Raw genomic sequence first — 15,883 nt, forward strand, 5'->3', positions numbered from 1 at the left:
ACCAGAAAATAATAGACTTCACATGAAGGAGAGCAGTAATTTGCAGCTGTAAATCACCTTTCATCTACAGATCACAGAGGCGTCTCAAGCACTAATTAGCGCAGCATCCCTGCCCCATAAGCAGTGCGGGGCGATGGTTATTCCATCTGCTGGCACGCAGCCACGTGTCCTTGCAGGCACCTGCAAGAGGGAACTGGCTTGCAAGGTTGGTCCTGTTTCACTTCTCACGGCTGTGCTGGAGGTTCTGGGCACCTGTGCCAAGGGGCTGGTGTGTGTCCCAAGCCAGTGCACATTTGGTGTCTGCTACCACAGGTGAAGCTGGGCCAGGGGGAGCAGAACCCACTTGGGATCCAACCCACTGCTTTGGATTCTGTTTGATATTTCCCATGTGGAAATCATTATTTAGCTAAAAGAAAAGTTGAGTGAGCAAGGTAAGCTCCTCCAGCTGCAAAAATCCCTAACAGTGTTGTAAATAAGTATGGCAGGAAAGTTTACAATCTCCTAAAGTTTTCATAAACATATGCGTGTGTATTTATATTTATATATTTACAAAACATTTAAAAAAAATCTAGAGTTCTTTAACCTTAGTTGTTATCTCTGTAATGTTGGGGAGACACACCCAAAGCACTTGTTAATTCAGGCATAGAGCAGAGAAGACAGGTTCACAAGGATCTGTATGTGGAGTTGTTCATATTTCTTGGAAAGTGCATGGAAGGCTAACCAGTCCCAACCTCAATCCCCTGCTTCCTTGAGTTGAAGCATCTTTCCTAGGGAAAATGAAATATGCCTTTTTGGAATAATTTAATTGTGAGAAATAGAAGTGGCATAATTAGGAAATTTCCCAGCTAGTTGTAGGTATAGCAGACCCATCTTCCCTCCCCCTGGCCTGGGTATCTACAACACACACCCTGCAGCACTCCAGTGTCTGAAGGACACAGTATGAGTCTCTGGGATACAAAACTTGTCTATTTTGAGTCTGCAGTGAGCAAAATGAAGCAGAAGTTACTGGGCTGCATGTGGGAATTGAAATGTAAGACTGTGAAATATGGGAGCAGGGAATCAGACTGGGTAGTCTCTCTCTGCATTCGAAACGTCTATGAACATTGTTGAAATACTGCATGTGATCGTTTTGCATGGCTGAAAATAGCTCTGCAAGGTGCCGGGCGGCAGTGCAAACCAGCCCCTGGCATCGCGCGGCTCCCAGCACCGCTTCACTGTCACACCAGGAGCTTTGCTGTACAAAGAAAGCACAACTGGAGTCTGCTGCTTTGTCCATGTTATGAGGAGGTAAATTAAAGGTTAGAGAGATTTTAATTTGCTCCAGGACATAAAGAACATCAGGGCAGAAGTGAGACCTGCGAGCCCTTGCTGACAGTCCCTTGCTATGACTTCTGCACGATGTGGGATTTGTTTCCTTCGTTAAAAATAACCTTGTTTAGAACCTCTGTTTCATGATTCAGCTTTTCTGCAGACATCAACTGATCACCATCAAAGCAGGGCAGCATCAGATTTCAGGAGGAAGATGCGATAGGCTGTTGCGGCTCAGGCGTGCTCCTTACAAAGGGCGGTTCGATTGAGGAAATGAGGGATACCTTGTCAAAGGGCTGCTCTTTTTGGAGAGGAGCTCTCCTCTCTAAGGCTGCTGTGCCAGATCCTGCACTGCCTGGAGCTCCTATTGTGCAAATCTCCACCCAAGGCTTCTGCCCTGCCAGAAACACCGGTGCCTCATCACCGTGACTGTGGCCCTGTGCAGGCCCAAAGCTACAGACAAACGTGGTTTTCCTGGTTCCTCTCTTCCTTCTTGCCCGTAGGTCAGAGCATCAGACATGCACTGCTCTACATACGGCGACCCGGAGCCCTACCAGTGGCACAGCTACCAGTTTTACATCTAAAGCAAGACTCATTGCCAAGAAAAATCTCCTAGAAAGTCCCACACACCCACTTTTATTCCTCGCACTGTGGTGTGACGTGTCTCACGCGCAGCACAGCTCTCCAGGCTTCTAATGACCATGTTGCCAGGGTTTGCTCACTGCTGTATTATCGTGCCTGCAAAATCAGGCTATGCAGCTGCAATTCCCATCCCATTTAGCAGGCTGGGAAGTGGAGGCACAAAATGAAAAGGACCAGCACTTTCCAAAAGCTTCTGGTGATTTTTGTCTAGCTCTGGAAGAAGTTGCCACATTCAGGTGGGTCAGCAACTGCTGGCCCAAGTGATGTAGCCATGGCTACACAAATAATCAGTGGCAAAGACCTAAACGGAAGCCAAACCTTTGAGACAAAATCCTGTGGTGCAAATTTGAGCTTGTTCTTCTTTTTTTAGGAGCTAATCCTTTGTCCTTGCAGCAAGAGGAATTTTCCATAAATGCGGTATTTTTTTTACACCTCGTTGTGTGTTTAATGTTTAACAGTGGGATCATTATGGTTTTATTAGCAGTATGTAATGCTTTGTCATCTTCAACTGACTTTGCAAACATTAACTAATTGATCTCACCTGTGAATCAGTGGTGGTAACTAGGAAGGAAGGAGAAGTGATCTGCTGGTGGTCACTGGGGAAGTGGTTGTCAGAACAGGGTACAGAAATCACACTTTGCTGCTCAGACACGAACACGACAGTTTTATTAGTGTCATTTCCATTAGTGCTGCTGTCAGGGAGGGCCACTCTGTGTGCAATAAACAACCCTCAGCTGCTTCTGTCTGCATCTGGTTGAGCTCACGCTTGACAAAATGTCACCGAGCCCCATAAAATGCTGAATTAAAAAAAAAAAAAAAAAAAAAAGGTGATTGACTCTGTTTTCTTCAGTGATCGGGTGGTTGCTGGTTGTTTTCCGCTTACCCTGACAAAATGCATAATTCAATTATCTATATTTGTGGGATTTAGATGTTAAAGTCAGAAAGGAGCCGGGGTTGTTTGCAGCCCGAGCCTGGGAGGCTTTTAAGGGCCGCATCAGCAGAGACTGACTTGAAGCATCCTGAAGCCGGCTGCCAGGAAATTAGCTCCTCGTTTGCAGTATGCAGAACATGTACGGCGGCTTCATGATTTACTCGCTCATCTGCTTCACATTGCGCCTACTCTCCCTCGCGACTGTCCTGGCGTACGCAATCTTCTGTTGCAAAACAGGAGTGAAAATGAGCACTGCAGCGTGGAAGAGCTGTGCCACTACCCAGGTAAGGGTGGCCAAGCCTGCCAGGAACACGGCCCCTCTTTTGGGGTGGGGGGGGGTAATGACAGTAGCTTTGGGGACGGAGGAGATACAGCAAGGGGATGTGGTGGTGGCTTTGAGGACAAATGAGATAGGGTTGGGGGGATGTGAGGATTGCTTGGGGGACAGAGGTTACACAACCCCTCATGAGGGGATGCAATGGTGGCTTTGGACATAAGGGTGGGCACAGTAGGAGCATGTGATAGTGGGAACAGAATGGAAAGGTGTGATGGTGGCTTTGGGAACAGAGGGGACAGAGTGGGAGCATGTGATGGTGTCTTTGGGGACAGAGGGGACATAGTGGGGGTATGTGACAGTGACTTTGGGGACAGCAGGGATACAGTGAGGGATGAGACTGTGGCTTTGGGGACAGTGGGAATATAGCCCCTCAACAGGTGGATGTGATGGTGTTTTTGGGAACAGTGGGGATGCAGCAAGAAGGTGTGATGGTGGCTTTGGCAACAGAGGGGACATGGAAGGGGTGTGTGACAGTGGTTTGGAGACAGTATGGATACAACCTTTCAGCAGGGCGATGTGTCAGTGGCTTTGGGGACAGCAGGGACACAGTGTGGGGGATATGATGGTGGCTTTGGGGACAGAGAGAATGCAACCCCTCAACAGGTGGATATAATAGTAATTTGGAGGCCAGTGGGGACATAGCAAGGAGTGGTGACAGTGGTATGGGGGCAGTACAGATGCAACCCCTCAGCAGGTGGACATGACATGGTTTTGGGGACAGTAGGGGCACATTGTGGGGGATGTGATGATGGCTTTGGGGACAGCATGGATGCAACCCCTCAAAGCCAGACATGAGGATGGTTTTGGTGACAGTGGGGACACAGCAAGGGGACGGAGGATACGTGTCAGGGAGTTGTGCCGGCGGTTTGGGGACAGCGGGGACGCAGCCCCTCAGCAGGTGCCTGTGGTGGCGGCTTTGGGGACAGGTAGGCTCGGCGAGGCGGGGGTCCTGCGGCCGGGAAGAGGTGCGGGTGGCGGGCCCGGTGCCCGTGTCGAGGCGGTGCGGGCACGCCGGGGGGTGCGGGAGAGGCCATCCCGGGGCTCGTCCCGCAGGGCCCGGCGGGGCGGGGGTCGCGGGGCGGTTGCCATGGCAGCAGCCGGGCGGCGCGCGCGGCCGGCGGGGCGCGGCGCGGCGCGGCCCCGGAGCGTACCATGTGCGCCCGGCGGCGGGAGGAGGCGGCGGCGGCGGCGGAGGGACCACGACGGCGGCGGCTGCTGCTGCTGCCCTGCTGCTACCGCTCCGCCACGGCGGGCCCGGCGACCCAGGAGCCGCTGCGTCAATGTAACGGCAGGGACGGGGAAGGACGGGGTTGGGGTGGGGGGACACGCTGAGTGGCATTTCCACGCCGCGCGTGGCCGCGGGGAGGGAGGGCGGTGGGCGGAGGGCGGGCGGGAGGCGTTAAAATGGCGGCGCGCAGGCGGCCCCCGCGCTAAACCGGCCCCCGTGGCTCGCCCCGCGCCGCCGCGCGTGGCACGGAGCGGCCGCCGCTGCCTGCGAGCGCCGCCGCCGCCGAGGTAAGGCCGGGGCGGCCGCGGGAGGCTCGGTGCCCACGCCGAGCCCGCGGGCACGAGGGCGCGCTCCGGGGAGGGCGCGGCGAGGGGGGCCGGTCCCGGTGCCGGTGCCGCGGGCGGGTGTCCCGGGAGCGCCGGCGGGCCGCGGCCGGCGCGGCTCCGCATCGCTCCTTTGTCTGGCGGCGGCGGGCCGGGCTCCGCGCCGCTCCGCCGGGCGGTGCGCAGGGCGGCTGGCGCGGCCGGAGCGTGGCGGGGACGGCGTGTTGTACTTTAAACGAAAGGGGAAAAAAAAAACACGTATCACGAAACCCGCACCCAAACTAATGTTCTGCAGCCGAAAGTGTTGCAGGCGCTGCCGTAACCCGCCGAAAGCCTCGTAGCGCTGCACAACCCCTGCTCGGAGCAGAGGGAAGCGGAGTTTTACTTCTGGAAAAGCAGCCCAAACTCTCTCCGGAGGGCTCCGGCCGCCGCAGCCGCGAGAGAGGGGCCGGAGGGGAGGGGGGGATTTTTTTTTTTTTTTTTTTTTTTTTTTTGGACTCTTATGAAGACATGCGCATTTGTTCATTCTTGCCACCGCACTGGAGTCTGCCTAGAAACAAAGAACACAGCCTGGCGAAGTTGATGCTGGCTCCCAAAGTGTCTGGCTTTTTTTTTTTTCCTTCATTTACTTGTGCCGTAGTTAAAAGCCTCGAGATGTTTCCTTCAATTATTTCCATGTGCCTGATGATGGAAATACCCCCCCTACCCCGTCGCGCCTCGCCCCTTCGCCCCCCCTGAACCCTGCCAAGCCAGGTTACGCATTTTGGAAAGTGCAGCCATGATAGACAGAGCAAGTTCTCTCTCCCATTTTGCCCCGGCCCCGCGGTGTGACAGCTCGCAGGAGGTGTGCCTTCCCACCGGGAGCCACCCCCTTGCTGAATCATCGCCGAGCCATGGCCGGACAGCTCGTCCGCCCGGGGAGCAGAGCATTCCCCGGCCGAGCATGAGGCGGTGGCGAGGCACGGACCTGTTAGCATTCGGCTCAGGCGCGGGCGAGCGGCTGCGGGGAGAAAACCTTCCCCTTTCATGGCAGCGGGAGCTGCGGGTGCAGTTTTGAGCTCAAAAGCAAGACGTGCGCTGCTGTAAGGAACATCCCCTGCCTTTGAGGTAGTGAAACTCAGAGCGCCTGACCCTGCAGCTTTTTGCGTCTCTGAAAACTCCCGTCTTGCTCGGATAGGCTCCGTGTGTGATCGACACCTGGCTCGGGGAGCGATGTGCGAGTTCGCGGTGCTGTGGCTATTAGCAGTAATCCTGTATTGCGTTTGCACAGGGAAGCATGTGAGCAGTAGTGTCGTGTCCGTGCTATTTGCCTAAAACTAGTTTGTTCTGCGTTGATGGAAGTCGTTGCCTTCGTTACCGCAAGGAAATAATGACTTAATCTTTCTGGAGCTTGGGGTGCGTGTGTGTCAGATGCTGAGGTGTTGCTAGGTATCCCTGCCTCCATTCAAAGGTTGCCAAAAAGTATGAGAGGGAGAGGTGGGATGACCAATTTTGAGCTGGGGTGTATCGGGCAAGACTGAATTGCAGCAGTTGTTGGACATGTAACGTGATCCTGTAATTAGAGTGAGGTTATAGTCTATACCATGTTGAAACTATCGAGTGTCTGAGTTGGAGCAGTCTGAATTAAGCTAGTTCTTTGGGGATTATGCAGAAGCAGTAGTGCAGTTAAAGTTTCCATACAGCAGCTTTCATGGGGTTGCAGAGATTTTTTCCCCCCTGTGGGTCCTCCTTGCGGGTATTTTGCTGTTAAGGTAGTACATGGAGGCGGCAATGGTGCTGCTCTCCAGGTTGGAGAAACTCCTTACATGACACAGTCCTGCTCCATGGAGCTTTATTTACTAGAGTGTCTGAATCATGTAGCTTGACCCTGGTGGGGGTGAAGGGGTAGGAAAAACTGCTGAAGGGAAGACTTGGGGGTTCAGCTTTGTGCAGAACTGAAGGACTTAAAGGACTCTTTAATTTGGTTTTAAAACTTCCCTGCCCCCATCACTCTCCATACCCCAAAAAAGATATGTGTTAGCAAGTGATCTGGTGGAGAGCCCACAGGCTGTGGTCTTTCCAGTGCTCCTGCCAGGGGGCAGGATCCTGATGGGACTCTCGAGTGACTGGTTTGCTGTAGGGTTGTACTGGTGTGGAGGCCTGACAGCACAGCTGTGCACCAGCAGACCTGGGAGGCTGTGCAGAGTTACGGTGTGTGGGCACCAGCCCTGCTCACGATGCTAATTTCCCTTGGTGTCTGTGTGTGTGTGTATATATATATATATATAGACATGGTATATATTTAAATGAAGTAATTTTAAAGTAGAGATGGCCCAGAAAAGTTTGAGAGCTATTTTGGTGTTTGAATGTTTGTCTTTGAAAGACAATGGACTGTGCTGAAGCTTCTAGGTATTATGGGATATGCTTATAGGAAGAGAAGGAACAGTCTGCTTTGGATGCAGTCGGCCTTCCTGGAAGTGGCTGAGTTGTACATATGCACCTGGTTCAGGCTGCATACAGCTGTGTGGCTGTTGGGGGTCTGGTGCTGTCTTATGGGCCATTTGGGATATACTGGCATGGACCCAAAGCAGACCTGGTGGTCAGCAAGGAAATTAGCCCCACCGTGCTGTAATGTGTGCTGCTCAGCCTCCTGCAGCATCTGGCCAGGTCAGGAGAATTCAGGGTGCCACATCTTTCTTACTGCTGTGGAGGAGTGAGGGACCCACATGGAGAATGAGGAGGCAGATCTAAGGCTGTCATTCCTCCCTCCCAGTGCTGGACCATGTGCTGCAGAGAGGTTACTGAAGTAGGGATGCTGAGCAGTTGCCCCTCAGAGATGTTGGGAGATTACATCCACACAGAAGATTTTCTAGTCATTTTCATGCCCAGTTCCACACTCCAAGCAGTGGTGGCCTGCTCTGCCCTCATATTCTCTGTTGGGGAATGGATGGCATGAACCTTAATGTTATTCTTAGATTTTTACAGACTTAGAAATTTTCTCCTGGGCTTGCCCCGACTTGGCAAGAGGAACAGAATACATGGTCTGTAGAGTTTCGCACTTACAGTACCATCAGAAGTGAGGTTTTGAGAGCTGTTCTGCATGTTTAAACGAATCTCAAAGAGCAACTTAAAAACTTGCAAATGCAAAGAGGGAGAGGTTGGCTTTCTTACTTTTTGCAGCAAAGCTTGCAAATAAGTTTTGAAGCTGATGCTATGGTGGAAGAAGTGGTCCTGCTTCCAGCCTTTTCCCTCCTGTCTCTCCACCATACTTGTGAATTAAGAATAATCTTGCAGAAAAACAGGTAAAAAAAGTGATGCTCATTTTAGCCCTCATTGCTCCTTGGTTCATTTCTCCATGTGACCATGGAAATAAATGGTTGTGTTGGCACAAGGACTTGTGAGGCACAGGCAGGACAGGATGGGGCTGAACCACAGCAAAACTGCACGGATGGTGTCTGGCAAATGGATCTTCCTAAATGCACAAGTCAAACCGTGGCTGTCCTACTCATCAGTGCCTGCAGCTCAGTCAGGAGCCTGAAAGCAAATGAAGATTTTCTTTGTGGCTAACACGGGCACAGGTGAAGATGATGAATCTGCAGTGAGGATTTGGTGACTGATTCCTGCAGCAGGACACCCCTGCTGTGTTGGTGGTGAGAACTTGTCTTTGGCAGTGGAGCAAACCATTGCGTGACTCAGATGTGTTGGGAAAGAGTACGCAGCCTTCATAGGAGCAGGCTTTTCTGACCATGACCGTACTAGAAGTCACATGTGGAAACTGAGTACTAGAAACACAGGGCTGCTCACTGAGAAGGAGGCTGAGCACTGAAAACCAGACTTGTCTTAGATCTCGTATTCCAAAGGTAGTCATAGGAGCTGTGGTTCTCTTGGTGTGCTCTGAAAACACTGAAAATGTCCAACCAAAGAACTACCACCTCAGGTAGACGTGGCATCCTGAATTTGTTACCCAGGTCCAGTCTTCCAGCACCCATTAGGAAAAATGTGAGAAAAATTTTTGCAACCTGATAGAAACACTGGTTTGGGGAGCGACTGCAACCTGGAAGCAGGGAGGAGAGGATATCTTTATTGAACAGTGTGTGTTTGCTCTTAAAATCCCTTAAAAGCTCTGAAGCTCAAGCTTGCTTGATTTGCTGTGTTTGCCATATGTAATGTTTCAGTGAGAAGTTTCAATTCAGTGTGGCTGAGTTGATGCAGGGATTCCTTTTTAGGTGATAGGGATCCACCTACCCATGTGTAATGTACTGGTTTGCTTTTCAGACTTTTTTTTGTGAGCTTCTTTTTAATTGTTGTAGTCCAGACCTCTGGGCAGTGCATGCATCCTTCTCTAGGCCAATACTCAAGTCCTAATTTGTCATATTATTTAAGCACAGGCTTGTCTCACTTGCTGAAATGCAGTCTTTAAGCGAGAGCATTTATAATGTTTTGTAATTCTCTGTTCACCTCTAATGAGCATCATGGGTACCCTGGACTCTGTATGTGTGTCTGCTGCTAGAATGGAGTTCCTTGTCATGCCCTCGCAGTACAGAAATTGTATAAATATATCCTTTTAGTTTTTCTCCAGGTTCCCGTGTGTGCAAATTGCTGCCCCTGAATAGATGATTTACCTGAATTTGTGCTTGTGATGCTTTTGCGGTTGGGCACCTCTTGCCTGCTAAGCTTTGCAGTGTGTGTTGTTGTTTTAAAAGGTGTGTATCCTCCCCTTTTTCCATGCCATCTTCCAGGAAGGTTTGTCTACCCAGGGCGATGTTATCGTCCCCCATTTTAAATGGTGTCAGCAGATATTTGTTTTTTTCCTTCTCCTATCCTGATGTTAAGTACTCACCATGGGAATGAGTCGCTTGTATTACTCACATGGAGCAAATCTGTGGCTTGGCCTCCAAATTATCTGGCCCTGCTGAGCGAGGGTGAGGGCCTCGGGAGCCCAAGTAAAGGTGCCAGGATCTGTTTGCCTGCTTTTTTTTTTTTTTTTTTTTTGGTAAAAGCAGGGAGGCCGATAGTGAGCTGAAAAAGCGGTGGCCTTCTGAGCCGGGTATTTTATGTCTGAGGGCTTCTGAATGCATAAAATCAGAGAGAATGTGTCTGTGTAATCCGATCTGCTCTTGAAAGCCTTGTGGAGGGCTGCATGCTGCAGACATAAGCTGTGTCAATAAGAACTCTATTCACCCTCGGAAAACAGCCTCGTGATCGGGTTTGATTGGCAGGCTTCCTAAGGGAGGGCCATTTTTCAGAAAGAGCTCTGATTTTTTGGCGGTACTTCTGACTGCCTTTTCGGACTCCCCCTTACTGTTCTTTCCTTGGCATGATAAACTTGGATATTTTTTGCTGGGAGCTTGCTGTGGGGCAGAGGAAGGATTTCTTGTAGCATGATAACTGGAGTGTGGGGTGTTTCCCTCCTCGCAGTGCAGCCCCTCTGCCAAAGCAGTATTTACAGGCGTGAAGGTGAGGCATTTAAAAGAATGTGAGGTAGGACGGGAGGTCACTGCGTGCAGGAGAGCGTACCATACTCCTGTGCGTGCTCAGGGTGCTGTCTTGCAGAACAGTGGCACAAAACACCCGTCCTTGTAAAAGTCTTGGACGGTAATGCACAAAATGTGTGGTTCTGCATGTTTATGTGCCTTTTTTTCCCCTTGGTTCTGCAGATGTCTCTGTTACCCAGAAGTGTTGTTGGGTGAAATTCCGCTTTCGGTAATGCTGCCATAAATCTGCTGTGAAGGCAGTGTTGTACTAATGGCTGTAATTTGCTGGTTGCTATTATTTAAAAAAAAAAAAAAGTAAAAAGAAATCACGCAAGTCAAAAAATCTAATTCTGCTTTATGAAGTATTCTACACCTGGCATGTAATCTTTTAAAGTCTTGTAGGAAAAATCTGCTTGAGCTGATAAAAATGATGCTTGTAAGATTTACTGGAAGCAGAATTTTAGTCAAAATATCAGGTTCTGAGCTGCTGTTCATTGTGTAGTGTTTGTGTAAATGGCATTTTCTGCTGCATTACATGTGTGATATTCAGTGTTTGCTCTGCTGAGGTCTTAAATTCATTCTCTTTGGCGTTGAGTTATGGGCTTTAACAAAAGAGATGCTGGACCATTTTACATGGGTTTTTTTTTTTCTTACAAGTCCATTGGTCTATCTGACACTTTTTTTTAAAGCTCCATGTCCTTACTCAAGTGATGATTTGAAAATTAGCTCATCTGTATGTCTTTCTGGGTTATTCCTGTAGCTGCAAATGAAAGCTTGAAAATATAATTAGGATGTAATATGCACGAGCTCAAAAAAAACCCAACAAAAAATGAAGTAATGCAAAGCTATTATTTAAGAGAAATGTAATTATGTTTTGAGCCAATTGAGGCTTGACTTAATTTCTCAGGGTTTGCTGGTGATGATGTAATAAACCCAAAATTAACTCCTGAAATATGCCTGTCCTGAGTCAGGAATTTGGCTGGTGAAAATGGAGAGAGCCACTGAAAGAAGGGGAATCCCCTCGCAAGGGACCCTGGCCCTGTGTGGTTTGCAAATGGATGCAGCATGTGGGATGATTCCTGCAGTCCCATTTACCTGGCTCTCCCCAGCTGATTCTCCTTCAATAAAGGCCTGATCTTGAGTCCAAGAGCTTTAATAACAAACTGTCTGGTTTTGGTGCGATTGGCCCCTGGGCAGGGTAAGCATGGGCAGGAAACACTGGTTTCTCTGCTGCAGCTGGGTGATTTGTTTTTACTTCCTGTTCCCAATCTGTTTGGGTCAAAAGTAGCGGTGTTTTTCCATATTAAGATGTTTGGCTTCATTCTGCAAGGCAGCAATAAATTTCACGCTGCACACAACGTGTTTCTTATATTTCAGAGACACTTTATTGCTGCCTTTGACTTTTAATTTGGATGGTGAAACCTTTATTAGTGCCTTCTTTGTTGCACAACCTGCTTTTCCAGGAAAACAGAAAGCTTTTTCTTTTTTCCTCCTTTCCTTCTGTTTTGGAAAGAGCCTTTGAAATAGCTCACAGGTCTGTAGCTGAGCAGAGGGAGAGAGATGGCAGGTCTGTCTGCCATGGCTGACTCCTCAGCCGGCTCACAAGGAGACCAGGACACCTCATTCTGCTTCTGTGCAACTGGTCATGAGGGGATAATGCTGCTGGAGTTAATTGGGATTCTGGGACTTAATTCATTAGTGTTTGTGAAGCATTTGGTGATCTTTTGGTGGAATCTTTTGGTTTTGGGACTGTGTGGTGAGGAGGTGTGGTTGTGCCGTGCAGGGCTGTGATGCTGGCAGGGAGCCCATGTGGGTTGATGGACCACTCGTTAAAGCAGTCCTAAAGGCTGGAGTGGTGAGCTACCAAATGTCCCCATCTCACTGATGGGAAATCCTGCCCAGTTTTCCAACCAGCTCCTGCAAAAGAGCATCACCTGCTCTGAGCCATGGCTGGCTGCCAGGCTGCTCTGGGAATTGTTCTCTGGAGCACTGGGTTAGTCCACATCATGCAGAATGTTACCACAGTCCATAAGGTACAAAGCTGATGGAGAAGAGAGAGTTGGGCTCATTGAGTTCTTTCCTGGCTGGGCAGCAAAAGTGCTTGTGTTCCTCTTCCCAAAATCTGGTCAAAACTCTTGATCAGTGCTGGTCACTCCTAATCAAGCTGTTTAGTTGTAGGCTTTCCTACTCTGTCTGCAGCTGGTAGATCAAAATGGATAAATCTTGTTATAGCTACACCAGGTATCAGTGGGCTCCTTTCAAATATTGTCTGATCATTTTTTATATAAATAGTCATGAGCAGCACCCAGGGGGCTTGTATTGCACCTTCAGATACATTTCAGTAAAGCTATTTTTGAAGTAAAAGAAAGAAACAGCATGATTATCCACATATATAATCCTCAGGGTTACAGGTGGCTTATCCTCCTTTTCTCTGAAGCCTCCAGTTGCTGGTGTTTTGTCTGATGAAGGAAGCCAGAGTGCAGAGGTGTCTTGTGATGCTTTCATGCCCTTGGACAAACTGCCCAGGTTTTGGCACTGGCATCTCCACCTTGCCTTTGCACTTGACTCCTGGATCCACAAATGAATGCCTGCATCCTGTGTACTCTGCTTGTTCCTCAGATGAAGTCCATCACTGATGAATTCAGCTTGACTAATTACTCAGTGAAGCACTTGGTGTGACAGCCTCAGTGCCCTTCGTTAAGCATAGCTTGAGCTAACGTTGGCGGTGTCCCAAGTACCCAGGCGTGGTCTGGCTAATGCAGCAGCACCTTTCACGCCATGCTTGAGGAAGCTGCACTTCAGGTCATGTGAATGAGGCCAACCAGAGTGGGATGCACTCCTGAAGGATGACCAGCAAGCCCCTTCCCTCCTACTTCTCTGCAGTGAGGTGGTACCTCCACTGCTGCCTCAGAATGCAACCAGCCCCCTCTACCTTGCTCAGAAGTGGAGGGAGGTTGTCCCTACTCCTCCCTGTGCCTTCTCTGAACACCCTGTAGGACCCATCTGCCCACGGCTTGGCTGGTTCTCACCTGGGACTGACCACCTTCACTGTGATTTTCAGGGTCTGCAGAGCAGTTGGTTGAGTAGCTGTGATCCATATTTCTTCTGAGACTGAGGAGATGAGTAGGGCACTTGGGGTAGATCCTGCATGAGGTTTTATGAATCTTGCTGAAGGGAGAGACCTGCTGGATTGGGGACTTTCCAACTCCGGTGACTGTGTTGTAATATGACTCATTCAGTAACCGATGCTCAGATACCAAGGTTGGAATGAGGATGCTGCTGCTGAACAACAAATTCATTCTCTGTTCTATGTGGAGTGGAAGGTTATCCTTCTGACAAGAGCCTGAGATCCATTCATAAGGTATAGGGAAGCTTCCAGTGTGTTTAATAACAGATGCATTTAATTTCTGTACAGTGCTACCTATCTTGTTTGTCTAGAGATACTAGGATATGTAAATTCAGCCCAGCTCTAGAGACTGTCCTAAATGCCCTTAGTTGGGCGATTACACCATTTTACATGCCAACTTACATTAGAAAGTTTTCCCCTGGGTCTTGGAGCATCTCCACCTGTTCAGCCTACCTCTGGGATACAGTACCTGGTGCCTTCTGGGTAGGAAAGAGTGGTTGGATAATGCTGCAGAATTCATCCCTATCAGAGGGTCTGCACCCAGTTCCTCTAGTATGCTTTTAATGTATATGACTTTCAGCACACACAAGGAGAGAAGCAAACATGGAGAATGTGTATATTTGGGAGAACAGTGGACATTGGGCATTACCAGGGCAGAGCCATTGGCTGCTCGAGCTCCCAGGCTGTGCTGACTGCACTTGGCTCCATGGGTGCCACGAGGAGCTGAGCCTGCTGTTTTGTGCCCTTCAAATGGTTTTTGCCACTGAAAGGTGCACTCTGGTTCTTCCCTGCTGCTGTCCTCTTTCCTCTGCTTTGTGCTCCGTCTCATGAATGCTTGTCCTGGCCAAGTGAGAGAGCAGGAATGATGCCTGAGCCAATGCAGCCTGTGCTTGGGTCAGCTAGAAATGGTGGTGACAGTGGAGCTGGAGAACACCCAGGGCTGTAGGAGGGCGTTTGCATGGGTGAGGCTGAGCTGGTCACTTGCTGGCCTTTTGTGAGGTGCTGGGGTTTTTTAGTTCATAAAACACTGTTATAATTATGTACTGATTTAATAAGAGTAATGCTTAATGCAGCCATTGCATAAGGCTCTGAGCTAAGGGGAGGTGCCTTTGAGCAGCAGTAACACCCTTTTTGAAACAAAAGACCTGGACAGTTGAATTGAACTGATCCTGTGCAGCGGCAATTTGCCACAACCTACATTTCAGTTAACTGCCCACTGATTCCAGCTCTACAGGCCTGGGGATGTGTTGGCTTGACTTTTCAATGTGGGGACCAGGAGAGCAAATGGGGAAGGCCACAGTCCAGCCAAACACACCAGATTTGGTTTTTTTGCCATGGAGTTCCCTTTCTCTCAGTAAAATGTTGTGCAAGAGAAGCCATTAGGACTGCAGAACCTTGTTTGCAGAGTTATACAGCAATTACAAGCATCTTATCGTCCCTTTTTTTAGGTTAAACTAACACTGCAAATCCATTTTTTTATAAGACGCCTGGTACAACAAAAGTGTTGAGGGGCAAAAGTCCATTGTGGTGATTATAGTCCAAATATAACAACTTTGTGATAGGCAGAAAGTGAAGCTGACTACAAATGGGAGTGATCCTGGGAGGAACGTACAAAACTTAATATTCTGAATGATAGAAGAATGAATTTAAATTCATTTAATGTCAGTAATCTTTGTATTATTAGCCTTAATCTGCTTCTGAGAAGCATACAGACACGATTTTTTTTTTTCCCAGCTCTCCATAGAACTGCATTAATAAGAACAGAGTGTTTCTCCTGACCTCTGCCTTTAGACTGTAAGCTCCCAAGGGCACAGATTTTTCTTCTGTATTTTTGGACAGCATCTGCAGGTAGTGAAAGCTGTCACAAATAAATGGCAAAGCTGTGAGCATGTCACTGCAGTCCCAGATCACTTAGCAAGGGGCTAATCCTGCATGATACTTACAGGAGAGTTAAACAAGGGCTGCAATCTGATACGTGTGTGGGTGGTTTTAGGATGGTCTTAAACCTGTGTGTTGCCAAAGTGGTTCTCAGCAGGGTGATCTCATGAGGAAACCGAAAGCTGGGAGAGAGGGTGCAGGCTGCTGTAGTTCTGGATGTACAACTTTCTCGATGGTTTGCCTGAGGGGAGGTACAAATGCAACAGTACTGTTGAATTTGATGCAGTGTTATTAACTGGGTTGTGGAGACAAGGAGGCAAGACTGGCTTTAGGATTGTTGTTTTTACTTTCAGTGTGGGGAGAGAGTGCCATGGCACCACGGCAGCATCTGACACCTTCGGGTGGGAGGTTATCACGATCGACTTCATGCATCTCCCTCTTCTGAGGGAGAGAGCTGGTGCACGTGAGCTTAGGTTTCTGCAAGAATGTGATGTTGCTCATCCTGGAGATCCAGGCAACCAAAACAAGAGAGAGAGAATTAAAGCATGAGATCTGCTTGCTCATGACCTGAATCCCCTAATCACAGCCTCGTGTAAGTGAAGGTCTTAGGCTGGGTTGAGTAGAGGGCATTTCCACACAAGAAAATGTACGTCTGC

General features: G+C 49.1%; 1 protein-coding gene across 7 annotated transcripts in view; it reads left to right on the plus strand.

Annotated features, from left to right (window-relative positions):
* The first annotated feature begins 3,064 nt into the window (after nt 1–3,064).
* The window catches only part of MBNL3 (muscleblind like splicing regulator 3), a 94,169-nt gene continuing 81,350 nt past the window's right edge, over nt 3,065–15,883 (plus strand). For 2 of the 7 annotated variants that reach the window (XM_050310864.1, XM_050310869.1), the window contains exon 1: nt 5,711–5,876. The gene's annotated coding sequence lies outside the window, so the exon portion shown is untranslated. Of the gene's footprint in view, nt 3,166–4,367; nt 4,501–4,599; nt 4,734–5,710; nt 5,877–15,883 lie in introns of those variants that run through there. The other 5 variants (XM_050310868.1, XM_050310866.1, XM_050310865.1 and 2 more) reach the window with 5 other exon arrangements.

Source organism: Myiozetetes cayanensis, unplaced genomic scaffold, assembly GCF_022539395.1.
Source record: "Myiozetetes cayanensis isolate MyiCay16 unplaced genomic scaffold, myiCay2020 scf15, whole genome shotgun sequence".
Taxonomy (NCBI): Eukaryota; Metazoa; Chordata; class Aves; order Passeriformes; family Tyrannidae; genus Myiozetetes; species Myiozetetes cayanensis.